This window comes from Orbicella faveolata, unplaced genomic scaffold (genome assembly GCF_042242905.1).
Source record: "Orbicella faveolata isolate gen_17 unplaced genomic scaffold, um_ofav_v1 contig_13, whole genome shotgun sequence".
In the NCBI taxonomy this organism is placed as follows: Eukaryota; Metazoa; Cnidaria; class Anthozoa; order Scleractinia; family Merulinidae; genus Orbicella; species Orbicella faveolata.
This window is the reverse complement of record NW_028301540.1, coordinates 11,324,670-11,344,136: the sequence shown is the minus strand read 5'-3', so window position 1 is coordinate 11,344,136 and position 19,467 is coordinate 11,324,670. Positions and strand designations below refer to the sequence as shown.

At 37.4% G+C, this 19,467-nt stretch overlaps 2 long non-coding RNA genes across 2 annotated transcripts in view; both read right to left on the bottom strand.

Annotated features, from left to right (window-relative positions):
• LOC110062668 (uncharacterized) overlaps positions 1-19,467 on the bottom strand; it is a 142,109-nt gene that overhangs the window by 93,587 nt on the left and 29,055 nt on the right. The gene's annotated exons all lie outside the window — the stretch shown is intronic.
• On the bottom strand, positions 9,978-15,133 carry LOC149114989 (uncharacterized). Its single transcript, XR_016205974.1, has 2 exons — positions 14,781-15,133; positions 9,978-11,916 (listed from the first exon to the last, which is right to left on the bottom strand). It is a non-coding gene; the product is annotated as an uncharacterized LOC149114989 (long non-coding RNA).

The following is a 19,467-nucleotide window of genomic DNA, read 5'->3' as shown; positions in this document are numbered from 1 at the left end:
AGCACTGTGCAAATCGAAAGTTTTCCACTAGTAAAATACACGCGTTTAGATTTGGAGGAGGGCTAAAAGTAGCATCTTTAAAAAGTTAGGTAAGCATTGGTTGGGTTCCCTGCACTTAAAGAGCGAGAGTGGCGCATCTCTAAACGCGCGACAACTTACGAGAGACAAGAAAGTTGATATGGGCGGGAATGTTTAACCAAAGAACTGTGCAAATGGATAATTTCCCACGAGTGAAATACACATCCCACACACAAGTTCACATCTTACATTGTAAATTTTTTAATTCTTATTTTGTAACTATTCTTTATTGTTTATTTATACACGACCCCACTAGCTGCAAGCTTAATTACTTATCGTGTTTAAATAAAGGTTACTTACTCACTTACTTACTCACTTACGTGTGTACATTTTGGGGTGGGCTAAATGTAGCATCCTTAAAAAGTTAGGTAGGCATTGGTTGGGATCCGGGCACCTAAAACGCGAGTTTAGTTCATCTCTAAACGCGGAAGAACGTAAGAGAGAAAAGAAAGTTGATAGGGGCGAGAATCTCTCTCCCAAGCACTGTCCAAATCGATAGACTTGCACAAGTGAAATACACGTGTGTAGATTTAGGGGTAGGCTAAAAGTAGCATCTTTAAAAAGTTAGGTAAGCATTGGTTGGGATCTCTGCACCTAAAACGCGAGTGTGATGTATCTCTAAACGCGCGAGAACTTACGAGAGAAAAGAAAGTTGGTATAGGCGAGAATGTCCAACCTAAACACTGTGCAAATCGATAGTTTTTTACAAGTGAAATACACATGTGTAGATTTGGAAGAGGGCTGAAAGTAGCATCTTTAAAAAGTTAGGTAAGCATTGGTTAAGATCCCGGCACCTGAAACGCGAGTGTGGCGCATGTGTAAACGCGCGGGAACTTACGAGAGAAAAGAAAGTTGATATGGGCGAGAATCTCTTACCCAAGCACTGTGCAAATCGGTAGTTTTCCACAAGTGAAATACACGTGTGTAGATTTGGAGGAGGGCTAAAAGTAGCATCTTTGAAAAGTTAGGTAAGCATTGGTTGGGTTCCCAGCACCTAAAACGCGAGTGTGGCGCATCTGTAAACGCCCAAGTACTCACGATAGAAAATAAAGTTGATATGGGCGAGAATGTTTAACCCAAACACCTTGCAACTCGATAGTTGTTTTACAAGTAAAATACGCGTGTGTAGTTTTAACGGGGGGCCTAAAAGTAGCATCTTTAAAAAGTTAGGTAAGGATTGGTTGGGATCCCGCCACCTAAAACGCGAGGTTGGCGCATCTCTAAACGCGAGAGTACTTAGGAGAGAAAAGAAAGTTGAAAGGGTCGAGAATCGTTCGCCCAAGCACTGTCCAAATCGATAGTTTTCAACAAGTGAAATACACTTATTTAGATTTGGAGGAGGGCTAGAAGTAACATCTTTAAAAAGTTAGGTAGGCATTGCTTGGGATCCCGGCACTTAAAACGCGAGTGTGCGCATCTGTGAACGCGTGAGAACTTACGAGAGAAAAGAAAGTTGATGTGGGCAAGAATCTTTTACCCCATGAGGGGAGGCAAATGACTTCTACTGTAAGTATCTCTTCCCGGTGTTTTTTTTTTTGTTGTTGTTTTTTTGTTAAATCTATGAGAACAGGGCTGTATTTATTTAAGGCTGTGGGTGTGATTCGTAAAAACACTGAGTTCTTATAAATCGTTTTGAAATTCTTCGTTCCAGTTCAAATTTATGTTGCTGGCACGTGGGTGAGCCGTAATGTAAGATACCTTAAACTATTTTTACTGTTCATGATGCACTGCTACGTTAATCTGCTTTATAAATATTTAACTGCTCTGGTCGAGTTTTTAATTTTAATATGATTAAACGTTCTTTTTGTGCGTTCCTGTTAAAAATGATGCAAAGTCGTAAATTTTATTAATTTCAATTTGAAGAAAAGGTCCTTTTAGTACCTTTTTGTTACTTGATGAAAATTTTGCGGGGTTTACTTTACCAGGGCGCTTCATGACACCCCCTGGAATAAGCTATACCTTCCCTAGTTGAGTCGTCATCAGTTTATCGTACGTTATTCAGGTTATTAATTGGAAAAATAATTATACTTTTGAACCTTAGTTCCTCTATTTTCAGGGGATGGGAGGTGGGCTCACCTCTTTCGGAGGTCGTTACTTACGGACTTTTACGATTCGTTGCGTGTTCGAGGTATTGGCCAAGCCATTGGCCAAGCCATTGGTAGCCGTGCATGGTCACCTACAGCACTGACAATCTATCTTAGCTCCATGTACTAAGTTTCTCCTCACGCTTTTTTTTTTTTTTTTTTGCCCTCGGCTGTGTAATTGTGCGATATTTTCTACGCAATAACTTCAATTGCTGAGCATGATAATACTACACGTGGCTCCCGCTGCCAACGACATACTCAGACAATTATTCCAGATCATCTGGGTTTTTATTCCTTAAGATCTGTTTTAGATTGATTAATCAAACGCTCCTTTACGCCCGGACAAGCATCTCGATGCAAGCTCAGAGTTTATTGTGATGGCTTTCATTAGGTAAACAAGACATTTACGTCTGCTAGCCGCGCTCAACACCCATTCGTAGGCACTTTGGTGTCTCTAAGTTCGGTTCGTAGATCTGAACTTGGTTCAGGGGGAGAAGCAGAGGAAGGTTCATGTTGTGTAATTTCTTCATCATTGCAGGATTACTTGATTTATCGGCATTCCCCGGTTTTGTCCGCTCAATATTTTTCCCTGCCCAAGTCTTTCTTCACGCGTGTTTAGACGTGATCCGATAAATAATGACCTTGTTTTGTTCCAGATTATTGGCGTCGGTGGAGTCCGCCATCATTTGAAAGCATCGGGAATGACTCGAACTCACTATTTACTTTTAAAGCACTATTAATATCATGACTTCATTTTAAAGCTTGTCATATTCCATCGACCCTTTCTGGTTTATTTTTTATTTAATATCCTCGGCATGTCACTGAAACAGATTATGACGCCTTTCTTGGCTGCAAGACGAAGAACCCTAGTGAGAGTATGTAAGGAATGCTAGGAAAATTTCCTACCATTTCTCCGCGGTACTTACAGTAGAAGCCCCGGGCGTCCCATCATGCATACCACATACAAAGTTCATTTGCAAATAATCGTCCACGTTCATGAGAGGTATCGTCGAATAGTTCCTGTCTTCATCTGTTGCCAGGCAGCGGCGTGATGAAAATTCAGCATTTGATGGTTTTTTTTTTGGTCAGCCTTACGTTTGAACTTGTCCAGGCTATGAAAGGTTAGTAATATGTACTTATTGACTGGGTGGGAGGGCCGGACGGGAAAATGTGACAGCTTAGTAAAGTTGCTTATTTAACTTCTTTTTTCTAAGAATATTCTTTCTCCGACCGAGGCTAAATAATTTCATTTTTGCCGCTTTTAGGCTGAAAATATTCTTGTGAATATTTTTACATTATAGACCAGATTTTCTGTTTTCGAATGTATTTGGTGTTAACGTTTGGATGGTGTTAAAGCAGCTTTAGAGCCAGCCTGTTAATTACTTATGTTTTTTCTTTAATTGATATTTTATTTTAAGTACGTAATGATCGGCCCCAAGGGAAGCAGTTCTGTTATCCCGGAAGCTTAAATGAAACTCACTGTTCCCGGTGGGGCTAGTTATTAAGTGTTTTGTTATACTTTCCAACCATATTCTCTTGTTCCAACTCAAAATGAAACAAACTGCAAAGAAATTATTTGCTTGAGGCCGCGTGGCTCACAAATTTGCCGCGGTTTCAAGAAGCACTGCCTGATCACGTGCAAGTCGAAAGTTTAAGTTGTTGTTTCGATGGGGAGTTACACTCTTTTTTACAAGAACATTTTTTTTTTTCTGGCCGGGGCTGAATATGCTTATTTTTCTGCCGACTTTTGGCTGAAATATTCTTATGAATATTTTTAGATTATAGGGTGTGATATTTCTGTTTTCAAATCTATTTGGTGTCTGGATGGTGTGAAAGTAATTTTGAGCCAGCTTGTTGGCATTAAAGCAAAGGCTTTCAAATTTTACAGTGAATCCTACTGCTAATATCAACCAGTTTCTGATAAAACGAGTCTCGACTGTTAAATCCTTAGGTGTACACATTGATGAAAATCTTACTTGGGAGTGTCATATCAATGAGCTTGCCAAAAAGATTGCTTCTGGCATTAGCGCCATTAAACGTATTAGGTATTCGGTCCCATATAAGACTTTACTTTCCGTTTACAATTCATTAGTCCAACCTCATCTCGATTACTGCAGTTCGGTGCGGGGATCCTGTTCTAAAACTTTTTCTCAAAAGTTACAAAAATTACAAAATCAGGAAGCACGCGTCATAACTTTTTCAAATTACGATCGTAATACTGATGAATTGTTGAGGATGGTCAACTGGGTTAAACTGGACCGTCAACGCCTTGTTAATAAATCAATAATGACGTACAAGATTGTAAATAATATGGTTCCGGAATATCTTTGTTCACGCTTTGTCTTCCGTTCCGATACTTTGACTTATAAGCTAAGAGATAGTGATGGTACGCTTGCTATCCCACAGCCCCACACTAATTACTCTAAAAGAAGTCTTTCTTACAGCGGAGTTGTACTATGGAATAGTCTACCCTTGAATATTAGACAATCGCTCTCCGTTAATCAATTTAAATCTAAGTTGAAGAACTATGATTTTGACAGTGGTCTTATATAAATTTTATTTTGTTTTTATACACGGCTTCCTTGTAAAGCAGGTTTTTATCATTTCTCTTATTCTAGTAGTTATTTACAATATTAAATTAGTTAGGTAGTTAGATTTATTTAAATTAAATATTGTATAGTCCTGAAGGAAATACCGTGTCTAAATAAAGATTTTACCTTTACCTTTACCTATATCACACATAGAAATTCTTGCAAAAATGTTATTAGAATCGAACATACGGCTAGTGCTGTAGTTTTCACAACTCCTTAAGTTCTGTGCATAACTGCGATGATCATTCATGTCTTCATATCTTTCTTCGCAGTTCAAATATATGATCTTTCATATATTCATTTGTATTCTTCATCATCTACGGGTACATTACAAACTCACATACTAACCAGCTCCCAGATGGCTTAATAGCTCAGTTGGTAGAGCACTGCACCGGTATCGCAGGGGTCATGAGTTCGAACCCTGTTCAGGCCTGAGATTTTTTCAGGCTTTAATTTCACAATTGCTTAAGTTGTGTGCATAACTGCGATGATCAATCATGTCTTCATATCTTTATCCGCAGTTCAAATATATGATCTTCCATATATTCATTTGTAGTGCTGTATTTGTTGTTTCTGGCTAGTTTGTTACTATAAGAGAAAGCGGAAGAATTTTACATGGTTAAGTTTAAACGATATATTTCTCATTCTATTCACAAATTTTCAACATAAAATTCTGTCAATTGTATTCTTTTTAAAATCTCAGCTTCAGGTTTACTTTTAAAATATTCTTAAAATTTGGCAAATTTCAGCCGCGATGATTCTAGCAAAATGTCTTGTTATGAAATAAGACAGACTGTAGTGAGTTTTGACCCATGATACGTGACGCGTTCACCTCAAATCAAAAAACATATTTGATTTGGGAGGTAGAACAAATTTACTTGCTCATTTGTTTATTAATTTTTGAAATTATGTATATACGTGATTGGATTTATGAAAACCGTGTCAAGACTTTGTACCAAAATAGCGGGCATGTTTTTGGAAAATCGGGCAGATACTGTACATAAATAAGGCTATGTGGTACTGAGAGAAATATCTGCCTCGTGTACTCTTAAATGAGGCCATAACATGCCTGTATACGTACAAGCTGTTGAAGTCGCTGCAAATGAGTCTAACGAGCCAAACAAAGCTAAATTAGAGATTAAATTGATCTTTTGATTCGCGGCACTAATTTAGACAGGCTTAGCCTCTGCGACTTCACCAAAATGAACTTACTATGTCTTTACTGTGGGTTTAATTAGTCAATCACGGCGACAAGAGTATGGTAAGCAGTGGAATCGGATATTTACTTCTATATTTCAGCGAAAACGTAGCGCTCACGTAACATTTAATTTCAATATCTCTCTGGACTCGCAAAAACGTAGCCACAGAATTTGACTTGTCGCTGATAATCTTGATACAATGCTGTCCCAGAGCTAGCTTTCCACAAGGCTTATCGCAGCTCAAATAAAAGGAAATAACTCTCCTGTGTCTTTTGAGGCCAGGAAGACTAATTTCACCGTCTTTTCGGTGTATCATGAATTGTACAATTAAATTAAGACTGCTTTTAACATGAAATTGGAGTCTAAATCAACACGAACGTACACATATATTAAAACCGAGGCGGAGAGCTGATCTATAGCTTTATAGAACCGCCATCGTCCTAAATGGACTGAACAAGTGCTTCCTACATTGAGAATCAATTGAACTTCAAACAAACCAAGCCATAATTATGAGTTAGCGAACACTCAGCATGTTGTCGCTACGTCAATTATCGCCCGGACGCCAGACAAATAAATTTCTTCCGCTCTAGCGAGTCACAAACAGTTCTGATAGTTGGCTAAGCCGAGAACGCCTAAAATTGATAAAACAAGGAAATTCTACTCACGATCAGCGCTTGACCTCGTGTTCTTCATTCTGCTCGTGGCCATGTTTTGCTCGCAAATAGCAATGTCCCGGATGTACTTGAATTTTATCGAACGAGGAAATGGCACATCCGGACTTCAACAGTCTTTAGCCCCATCAAAGTTCAGAGCAAATAACGCCAACAGCTAGAAATGTCTAGTCCATTGCACGTCTAAGCCCTAAATTGATGTGGCTAAGGCTCTTTGCTGTCTAAAGCAAGCACAACATTATCGCCACAGTGCAAACGGTCTACTATTACGGGGCTAAATGACGCCCCGTTCAATACATCTCAGGACCGCTCGATGAACGATAATAGACGACGCTTGCTAGCAAATCGCACAGCATGAAAAGAGAAATTTAAGTTGGCGTAATGTTAGCGTAAAGCTTCTATAAAGTTCTGCTTTACACAGCTTTACGCCATATTTACATCATGTAAAGGCAAACTTTGCGCTGTCTTTACTCTTCAGCGTGAAGCTGGTGTAATGAGACTTCTTTAAAGAGCCTTTAAGCACGGCGTAAAGCTGGTGAAAAGTGGAGATTTACGCCAGGTTTACGATACGTGTAAATATAGAGTATATGCATCTTCAAGCCAAATTTACGCTGAGCGTAAAGTCGACTTTATACAGCTTTACGTATACGTGTAAACGTACAGTAAAGGCGGCTTTAAGCCGAGTTTACACTTGACGTAAAGTCAAGTTTATTCTTTTATGTAAAGCAGCGGTATGAACTTCTCACATATTGTGTATTATGTGGGAATTCAAATCCCACAAGCACAAAAAATAAACAATCAGCTTTATTATATAATTTAAAAGCAAAGCTGATAAATTGATTGCTCACTTTTAAAGCTAACTAAAGGTCCATATTTAGGGTATGGGGTCAATTAATCAATCAAACTGCTGTGTTCACAATCTTTTATATTTCTCAAAAAAGATTTTCTCTCATAAGCAATTTAACATAACTGTGACAGCAATAAGTTTAAAATGATTGAAAGCCTTGTTCTTTAATCATTTGAAAAATGCTAATGCCACTGAGCATGAAAACCTTGTTCTACATGTATATCATTGCAAAAATGATAACCTTGAATAATTGAAACTTTGTTGACATCATTGGTGAAAATGTGTGAACATCTAGACATAGCGAACAATTAAACATTTTGCTTCAATGTCACTTGAAAACATCGTTAACAGAGAAATTGGAAAATTGAAAACCTTGTTCAAATATTGCTATTAAAAAAAATGGAAACCTTGCCCTGAAATCATTTTAAAATTGTGTCCATAGAAAAATTGATAACATTGTTCTAGAATCACTTTAAAACAGTCTTATTATAAAATTTGAAATTGTTGTGGGACTGGCACTTGTAGAAGAAGGATGGGTCCGGGAAGGAAGAGTTGCTCTTGTTGGACAGGCACTGTGGTGTACAGTTGCTGCTGTTTGATGCCGAGTGGATGTAGTCGCGGCTTTCAGAAGCGGAGTGCTGGGAGTATGAACTGCATCCTCAGATCTTATTGCCCAGTGCAGACCTCCAGTGGGCCGACATTACGTTGATGACATCGTGTGAGGCTGTCTTGCCTCCATATTCACCCTTGTTCTCCCTCGCTCTTGGATTGAGGCAGACCATTAGGGCACATCAGATCCACCATGATCAGCCACCATTGCTTCAATAACCCTTTTGGTGGCTTCCTCATTGGCATCACCTTGCAAGCTAAAAAAGTTTAATGATAAAGATAAAATATCAGCCTATACATGCAGTAAGCTTAGCCATAATTGTTTTCTAAACAATGTAATTATTGTGCCACAAAGATAAAACTTTGGGTCTCAAATGGGATTCTTTCCTATACAAATCCCTGCAATTGCAAATACTAGGCGCTCTAACAATTTAGTTAGAGTTCTAGTCAGGTGTTTCCTTAGAGCAAGCCGTTACAACATGAACACTGACATTGCATCATTATTGTGTCAGATATAAACTGTTCATGGATAAGTACAAAAATAAGAATAAAATAATAAATACACATAGCACATAGCGCCAAGTTTGTTTCATTCACTTCGTACCTACCAAGGGTAAATGAGATAATAATTTATTGTCTGACTAAATTCTTCAATTAACCAGTCGATGTGGATATTTCAGTTTGATCTAAACACTGGAAAAGTTGAAAATTTACAGAGTATGTAAATAACATGTAATTAACATGTAAATAATCAAAAAGAGACTGTAAAGATTAATTTACATGATTTTTCCCCTTTTACATGTTTTGGAGGTTTCATGTAAAAAACATGTAAATATTTCAAGTGAAACATGTAAATGATGAAGAAAACACTGTAAATGTTTCAAAGCAAAGGGCTAAGATCATGTAAATAACATGTAAACTGTGCCTGCAAATACTGTAAATAGCCTGTAAATTTCTTGTGATTCAACCTGGAAACCCGTAAATAACATGTAAATTTAATACAGGGAGGCTGCCATAATACTGTAAATAACATGTAAATAAAAAGGGGAGGCTGTAAACAACATGTAAATAAAAAAGGGAGGCTGTAAATAACATGGAAAATGAAAACAGGAGCCTGTAAATAACATGTAAATCGAAAAAGGGAGCCTGTAAATAACGTGTAAATCGAAAAAGGGAGTCTGTAAATAACATGGAAATCAAAAAAGGAGCCCATAAAGAACATGTAAATCGAGACAGGGAGCCTGTAAATAACATGTAACTCGTAAAAGGGAGCCTGTACATAACATGTAAATGGAAAAAGGGAGCCTGTAAATAACATGTAAATCGAAAAAGGGAGCCTGTAAATAACATGTAAATCGAAACAGGGAGCCTGTAAATAACATGTAAATGGAAAAAGAGAGCCTGCAAATAACATGGAAATCGAAAAAGGGAGCCTGTAAATAACATGTAAATCGAAAAAGGGAGCCTGTAAATAACTTGCAAATCGAAAAAGGGAGCCTGTAAATAGCATGTAAATGGAAAAAGAGAGCCTGTAAATAACATGGAAATCGAAAAAGGGAACCTGCAAATAACATGGAAATTGAAAAGGGGAGCCTGTAAATAACCTGTAAATTGAAAAAGAGAACCTGCAAATAACACGTAAATCGAAAAAGGGAGCCTGGAAATAACCTGGAAATTGAAAAAGGGAGCCTGTAAATAACCTGTAAATTGAAAAAGGGAGCCTGCAAATAACCTGTAAATTGAAAAAGGGAGCCTGTAAATAACATGTAAATTAAAAAAGGGAGCCTGGAAATAACCTGGAAATGTAAAAAGGGAGCCTGTAAATAACATGTAAATTGAAAAAGGGAGGCAGAAACCCTGTACGATAAATAACTTGTAAATAATAACTTGAAGAAAAATACATGGAATGTACTGTTTTATTGTAATCAAATCTGTTGACCTTAATTATAATAGTAGAAAACATGCAAATTTATACAGAATCAGAAATTTATTGCAATCAGAACAAACTCAGTAAAATTCAAATAGTTTTTATATGCCATGAATAAGGTTTACAATGTACACATTGCAACAAATAAAACATGTTTTCTTTTCTTTCTATCCATAACAAGACGACTTAAATGTAATTTTGTGCATGGCCAAAATATTTTAAAATACCATGACTGAGCTCCTTTAACCGAATTCAAGCACTGTTCAAGAAGACTACTAAAATTCAAGACCTTTTCAAGATTGTGCAAAACCATGTCATATTCAACTCTATTTAATTCATAAATAGTAAAATGATTAAGAACTATACTGTTGTCAGCTACAACGAGTGAAAATTTTGCAATTTAGGCGTATTACTAAATTAAAATTGTTTGCAAATGGATACCTGTCTTAAATATATACTAAATTCACAAAGTCAAATGTAACATAATGATAATACCTTTGTCATAAAATGAATGAATAAACTTTTTTCCTTACTAAGTAATTAATGTAGGATTAAATTAGCCTTAATAATTATTATGAAAAATGTGGGAGGCACGATGGCCTCGTAGTTACATGTAGTGAGCTCAACTCCTGATCGAGCGGTCTGGGTTCAAGCCCTAGGCAGGTACATTCTGTTGTGTTGCTGGGCAACACACATTACTCTCAGTACCTCTCCACCCAGGTGTATAAGTGGGTACCAGCGAATTTAATGGTGGGGTAACCCTGCAATGGACTGGCATCTCATCCAGGGGAAGTAGAAATAGTCCTAGTCGCTTCCTGCTACAGAAAGCGGGATAAGCTCCAGTCTGTTGGGCCACGTGGCTCATATGCAGACTTTACCTTTACCTTATTATGAAAATTACTGCAATGTAAGTGTGAAATATTGATCAACTTTTTTCATAGAGTGAATTGTTCTTTTGAAATAACAGAAAATAGGGAGAAAAAACATTTACCACAAGATAGAGATTGACATTTTAAATTCATCATAAAAACATTCATGCCAAAGGAATACTACATTGCATAACACAAAACAAGGCTTCTGACATCTTTTAGGCTATGTTTACAAAGTCACAGTTTCCTTCTTTTTCCAAAACTGTACAGAATCCAAACAGGACAAACATTTTGGACCCCTGACAAAACATTCACTGTAAACAATATTCAAAATTTTACTTTTTCTTTTTGTGATAAAAAAAACTGTACTGTAAAAAAAAAAATTCATAGGGACCTGTTGAAATTGAAAGGCCTATCTAGTACCATAGTTCCCATAACACATCATAAGTTAATAAATTATTGTTCTGGTACTACATGTATGTAAACATAGCCGTTGCTTTTTATGATGAAATCTTATAGCTGCTGTATTGAACAATAAGTATCAACCTAGCAATCTAAGATATTCAAATTTAATGCTAATTCACTAACACAGGTACAGTGTAGGTGATACTTCAAAGCATTGAAAATAATGTTTAAAGTGGTTGAATTTATGCCAGAAAGTGTTGAAGGTCACCATGTTAGACTGTAATGCACCAAGGGCCCATTTCTCGAAGGTCCCAAAAAGTTTTCGCACCCAGAAAGCCATACCAAAATCTGAAATCTTATGTTTACAGAGCTGTTTTATTCACTTATTCTCAATATGAACAGAGGTTTCCTTCACAAAAAAAAAGTTTCAAGCATATACAGCTCTTAGTTTTTAGACACAGCTCAATTAAAGATGGCTTTATGGGCCCAAAAAGTTTCCAGGGCCTTCAAGAAATGGACCTCGGACCCCTTATAGAGTCATAGGTACTGTAGACTTCTCAGTGGCTGATTTTTTCCTGATCAAGCATCAATGCCAAGGAGTATACATGTATTGACCACTCTCAATTTTACTTCATCCTACAAGTAACATAAAACATTTCGTTAAATAAGATAAGTTATGTCTGAGTATGAATCAGCAAATTCTGTGTATGATATCAATCAGCGAATTTTACACTGGAGTTATTATTTTGTTTCTTATCATTCCAATTTATACTGTGACATTTGAAATCGGACTGTAGCCGGTCATGTTAACCGGCCAAAGTAATTTTAGCTCGGTCATGTCTCATTTCTGACTGGTCAAGATATTTACGAAAAAATCAAGTACACGTAATGTGAGCTAAATTAAACCCACAAATATAGTTTGTTTGTTCCAGTCACTGCTAGACCGTTTAAAGATTGGCTTAATATTTTTCTGAACAGATTTAACCCCAGTCGCTCGAATGGCATTCCTATCGATCTTGAACGCATGACAAACAGCAAGCGAATGGTCTTTAGCCATTCGAACAGATACATGTATGCATTGGTGTATGTTTTCATTAGAGGTCATGATAAAAAAGAGATAAAAACTCTCAGATTTACAGTTGGGGATTTGATTGTTTATTCAAGAATGAACAACGTGACCGTCTCAACATGACATGACTGGTCAACATGACCGGTGAGTGGTTTTTGGCCGGTCAAGTCACCATTCTGGCCAGACATTGCCCGTTGACCGGCCATTATTTTGAGCCCTGAATATTCATCAATCAAACAGATCATACATCTACATCTGTAGCTACTGTGTGACAAAAAATTTGCATCTCTGATTGGAAGGCACTGAATGTCAGAGGATGTAGAAGAACTAAACTCAAAATCCATGGCAGTAACTATTCAATGTTCACTGTCTCCTACATTGTAATAATCATGGACAATAAATCAAACTCCTATCAAACAATGTTTAAATAATAAGTCAAGTTATTTGCAGGCACAATTTGATTGTTTCTTACATGCACTTATGCTCTATTGGTGGACAAAGGTACAGATGATGTCATAAAAGTTTGTTTTTGTTTCTTTGTTATGTATTATGAAGCAGACAGATTCTATGTTGTTGTGCATCTGTTCAGTAATAGATCACAGAAGACATCAAAATGTGGTAAAAACATCAGTGACACACACCTGAAAAATTCACAGATTCTGTGACACACTCTAGTAATGGCTTATGTGACTATTTTTTGTTTTTTCCACATTTTGATGTTATCTGTGATCTACTCAAGGCAGGAAAAAACCCAGGTCTGATTTCCTCAGCCAAGTAAATTTTGCTCTTGGGCAAGCGAAAATAGAAGTTCAGTGGCCCAGTGGGCAAGTGAAATTACAATGTAGCGTCAGTAGTCTTGTGAGTCTGACTAAAAATGCCAGCTTGATAAATGATAATTTCCAGTCATTCCATTTCAAAACTTAACACCTAAAGATTAGTTAATTATTAGGTTGAAAGCAAGAATTAGTTTGGAATCTGAGTGTACTTCATTCGCATTTGTCCTCTGATTTCCTTACTGGCCACCACACTGGCAACTAATATTTAAGTGGGGCAAGTGAAAACTGAAATTGACTGGCCCACTGGGCAAGTGACTTACATTTTTTTTTCCTGCCCTGCTACAGATGCATGAACAGATGCATGACACATGAAACCTACATGTATTTGGTATGAGCCCAATTTCATACAAGTACAATGTACAGCTGTGACAGGGCTCTAAAGTGCTCTCTGGTCATCCCAGGGTAAGGTAATCGATTGAAATTGATCCATAAATTGATATAAATCAATAAATTGAAATTAATGTAAGCGTTATCAGTGCTATCAATCAATTGAAAGAAATTCGTACTCACATGCTAGAAAAGTTTCAAGTTATCAGTTTGATTTTACCAAATTTATCAGTCATTAGAGAATCAATTGAAAGTTGGTCTCTCTTTGTTAGTTCACCTAAACTGTAGAAAAATTGTCCCTCAACACAGTGTTTGATTGTAACTTTTTTTATGTAGATTTCAAAGGCACTACCAAAAACCCCCAAAACATAGTCCCTGATACATGTATGCCAGCAAAATATTCTGTTTACGAGATACAATGTTATGTTTTTATGCAGTTGTATTCATGATTACATATTTCACTTTAAATCTTTTGTTCATTTCTTTCTTATTAAATGTTGCTTAAAAGATAAGCTAGTATCAGCAAAATTGATAATGCTTATTGAAAATTTGATCACAATCGATGACTCATGACGAATCCTTTTATTGATTTCTGATATCATTGACTAATTTCTATTGATTGTTATGAAATAATCGATTGACTATACTGTGTCATCCAAGACAAGTAGATTTTCCTGCCTGGGCAAGTTACTCTTCCTTTTTTCAAGTCCTGTGTAGTTTTCACGACAGTTTGAGGTACATGTATACCTCTTCATAAAGTATCATAGTGTTTTTTTTGTGAAAGAAAATACCACAACATTTAACTTACTACAGTATCAGCACCAGTGGGTGCAATGTCCATGTACAGTTGTGTATAACAGCATATTGTAACTTGCATGTAGGTACAACTGTAGACACTTGAGTAACTTCAGAATACTTACTCTAGCATAAGAGAAATTTCTCTGCTGAAGATGGCACATTACATTTTAGCTTACTAGCATTCACATCAGAGGGCAACATAACCTTACAAGAGCATGCATCAGAAAGAATCATGAGGTGCATATAAGCCAATAACAAATGTCGCATGCTCATGCTCAGTTATCGAGAACAGATAATAACAGACAATAAAGCTCTTTATGTACGGCAGGTAAACATCACCAAAGTCGATTCCACAAGCAATGTAACTTCTCCTTGATAATGACACATTCACAACCAAAGGCAAAACGAAATGTATACGTATCTTGACGTTACTTTACTCTGCTCGTTCAATTTATGTAAAACTTGCTTACCTGTTGTTTTTGTCGCCTGTAATCGCTATCTTCAACTTCTGGGTAACGGTAAACTTTGCCTTGAAACCGTGCACGGTGACGAAGCGAAGGTAGAGTGGATTTTGGCCCGCTAAAACAGAGCTCGAGTTCGATGCAAGTTCCAACGAACTGCCAAACATGGCGGGAGAACCGAGAGAACCTGGTACCTAACATGAAGACCGCTGATTCCTGCTTGTTGGAGATCGGGCAATCACAAGGCTGGTATGCTCTTATAAAGGGACTGGGATAACAGTGATGGCAATGAAAGTACAAAACGGTAGAAATCACCAAAACAAAACAAAACAAAACAAAACAAAAAACAAAGAAACAGTGAACATGCAAGGACAGATTTAGTTGTATTAATCTTACTTGTAGAATGTGCATGTTTCGGAATATTTAACGCTCTAAATCGATGATGTTTCGTTCATTCTCAGCGGTTCAGGGGCACAACTGTGACCTCGAACTTTCGCGATATGAGAAGTTTAATGTTTGTTGTTTTCGGATTGTTAAAAATGTCATTTTGCGTACCGAAAAGAAGTCAGCTATCATTTTCGGAAAGGCGGTAAGACCTAACGTTTTCGGGAAATGGACAAAAAAGCCCTAATAAGTTCGAGAATACTCAAGCTCCTCTAGAATAACCGAACAGATAAATTTTTTTTTGCGCAACCTAAAATTAACCTACAGAGCTTTGAAAGTACACCAGATAGCCTAAAACAGCATTGAAAAGCATTCGAGAGGAAACGGTCGTTGGGTGTTCCTTATGGTTCCCTGCCTAACCTAACTCCGCGTCAGTTCAAACTCGGTCACCAGGGCTCTTTCCGTCTTGAACTCACACAACACGTGACGCTTTCATGGTCCTTCATGAATAAATACGTACGTGTCCGAGAATTAATTTTTCTCTTTTCTAGAGACGTAAGCTTGGGACGCCTGCATGTGCAGTAACAATTCTAGTTTTATTTTGTCGTTGTGGATGCGCGGAAAGTTCACAAGAAGACAGCTTCGTTAGTGCGGTGTCGCACCCGTGCAACTTCTAGGTTTTCCATTTACATGGTTTTTACGTGTTTCTTACAGGCTCCCTTTCTTTCATTTACATTGTTTTTACATGTTTGTTACAGGCCCCCTTTTTTCATTTACATGCTTTTTACATGTTTCTTACAGGCCCCCCTTTTTCATTTACATGCTTTTTACATGTTTCTTACAGGCCCCCTTTTTTCATTTACATGCTTTTTACATGTTTCTTACAGCCCCCCCTTTTTCATTTACATGCTTTTTACATGTTTCTTACAGGCCCCCTTTTTTCATTTACATGGTTTTTACAGGGTTACAAACATAACATTTCCAGACTTTTTACAGCATTCGCTTGAATTATTTACACGTTCCTCACATGGTTTAGCAAAGCAATTTACATGTTTTTTACAAAGCCAGATACTGTAAAAGTGCGTAAAATATTTTACAAGTTTTTACATGTTCTTCAAATGATCATTGTCGACAAAGACAATGTAAATTACTATTTACAGAACATTTACATGCTGTACTAAAAGCTGTAAATTTCCTGTAATTTTATTTTACAAAACCCTAACATGTAAATTGTAATTTACAAAGAATGTAAATCAAGATTTACATACTGTAAATTACAATTGACATGTCCATGTAAATTTTCAACTTTTCCAGTGAAACAAAATGATGGTATGAAAAACAGGAAAATCTGTTCAGTTTTTGAGTTCAATGAAGCACGTCAGGAAAGCGAGTGAGAGCATTTTCTTTCTAAACATTCTTTGCATATGAGTCAAACACAAGTATAATGGCTGTTAAGGGGAAATGGGAGGTGGCCACTTAATAGGGGTTCATCAGAAATTGGCAAGTCATCCAGAGGCTTAATTAGTAGAAACGTCAATTTATTTAAGTACAAAACCTGCTTTAGGCAATATGGAATCATGTGAAGACAATAATAAACTTCATGGGTCACTTTCTATTTTGGACCCGCAGTATTTGTCATTGCCTTTTCCAAAACAAAGCCAAACTACATGTGTCAGGGATCAGTCAGAGATGTTTTTGTTCCCACCCGAACAAAAGAAAAAACCCTGACTTTTCCCTGTCTGTAAAGCAATTTTCACTGGCCCTGCAAGATGACTATTCTGGCCATGAATTAACAAAAACAAGGATGGCTCAGATGATTTTTACAACAAAATTGCCTTGTCTATAAAAAACGTAATAAAATAATTTGCAGCAACCTTAAGATAAAACTTCCTGACTTTTCCCTGACTTTGCTGAGGGATTTAGAAACTCCCTTACCTGGTACAAAACTCCCTGACTTCTCCCTGACCTTGAATAAACTCTAATTTTCCCTGACTTTTCCCTGACCGTGGTAACCCTGTAAGTGGCCCCTTAATAGAGGTTCGACTGTAAAAAAAGTATTATACGTGTAATCCCCTACCTTTCCACAAAGAGTCATTACCAGGGCCTCTCGTTTTTTCCCTGCCTACCTTGTTTACAATGCTGACACGATATTTGAATTTAAACGACGATTTAACGTTTCTTCGACACCAAAACAACGTAGAACGATTGAATGCAGAGGAAAAAAAATCAATATAAACTTAAGGTTACTGAATGATTAGCGGAGCAAAGCAAATAAGCTTAACTTGTTATCACGATTTACGGAAGTAAGACTTAAAAACCTTGCTCACTTGGCATGCATTTTCTTTTCGTTTTGCTTATAACAAGCCATCGAAAACATACCGATAGAATATACTTATAAGACACTGTTGCGGGATTGGGATCTTCCTAGATCTTTTTCTGCTTGCTCTTTCAGTCCCTGAATAGAGCTGGTCGCCCTTTTGAATGCCAGTTCCTGAAGCATCTTTCGCTGCTCATTATTGTATCCTTCCATTGTTTCTGTCAGGCGCATATTTTCAGTAATAACTTTTTCAAGCAGCACAACATACTTGTCGTCCATTTTGCCGATGGAAAAGGTCAGGAGTCAGGTCACGAAGCAAACAATTAAACCCTCACACAGCGACACAGTCAAATGCAACGGTTAGCAGATCGAAAAGGACGCCCAACTATGTAAATATCACGTTAAGATCTCTTTAATCACGCCGACAGAAATCACCGAAAAAGTGTACCGCCGAAAGTTTCCGGCATAAGAGACGTTTCTGATTGGCTTTTTTCCATCAGCTTGTGCGTGATTGGCTAGAGCTAGGCTTTTGTCATGTCACGATCAACAGTCACGCTCTCATGCAGTCGTACGCTGCTTCCCGCTTGCGAAGACAAACTAGACTATTGTGTGGACATTGCGATGAATATTTATCGAGGGCAGCTTTCTGGAAACATCGTAAGGCTTATTACGATGTGCAAAGATGATAGGGACACCATGGAAAATGGGGCAAAGAGACAAAAGGGAATATATTGGTTGAATTATTGAGAAATAAAAACGTTTATGTCAGGTACCATTTTCTATCAGTCATCCTAGCCCTGGATTTACCCATTTTTTTCGGGCCCCATTTTTCCGAGAGGAAATTGATAACAGGAAGAAACGGATTGATCACGACTAGCTGCGACGCATTCCTCGTTAGAAAGGAATATACCATATTTGCGCTAGTTTTACGATTTTGCGAAAAGTATGGCTTGATACAACCTTTACATAAAACGTAAATAAGCGTAAATGTGACTAGACACATTCATGCTAGCTTTTCAGCAACTTTACATTTGGTTTAGTAAAATATAACTTTGCGCAAACTTTACGTGGCGCGTAAAGGAACGTAAATCTTTTCAACTTTAAGCTGCATTAACGCAAGCTTTACGTCCGACAGCGTAAATCTACCTTTGCGTGCCTTAAAGAGCATGTAAAACTGGCGTAAAGCTGCGTAACGAACTTTACGCAGATTTACGCAACTCCGTAAGTCTCCGTAAATCTCACCGCGCGAAGTGAACTGACGAAACTTAACACCAATTGAAAAGGGAAGGGAGGGCGGTTAGCAACGAATAGTGGAAAAAAATAGAGAAATAAATGAAACAAGCAGCAAGAAGTCCTCTAAATTTTATGCTAGGTAAGATTTACAAGCTGCTGTCATAGGGAAAGCAAAAAAAATAAGAAAAAAGAAATTAAATAACAATCAGTAAATAAATAAATAAAAACTGTTTGATTTCATTAACACTGTTTTCATAAATCCATACATATATATATTGACTGTCGACGTGTAGACCGCATGAAAAGTCAATCATATAAGTTTGCAAAGAATATCCCCTCTCCTTCTCATAATAACATGATTGGCTTTTCTCGTTTTTTTTTTTCTTTTTTCCAAATTGAGAAGTATGTATTCTTGTTACATATGAATGACGTACACCAATGCGTCATTGCAACGGGCGCACATTAGCCCAGTATTCATTTAAGGCCTTTGCTATTTTTATTGGCAGGTCGACGCGAGGCGCAACTTTATTGCCTAGAAAGCTCTGGAGAAGGGGAGAGTGCACAGGATGCTCAACAAAGTTGTGATAAAAACATCGTTTCCGAGGATTGCGGGGAAGAAAACATGGTGTGTGGAGTGGGAAGTTTCCAGACAGAAGACGGCTTTCAGTTTAACCGTGGATGCTAGAGAAGAGAAGGATTTAACGAATACGCAGCTGAATGTGCAGCCAACACTAAAGGAACGTGTGTTGTAGCAATGTGTGA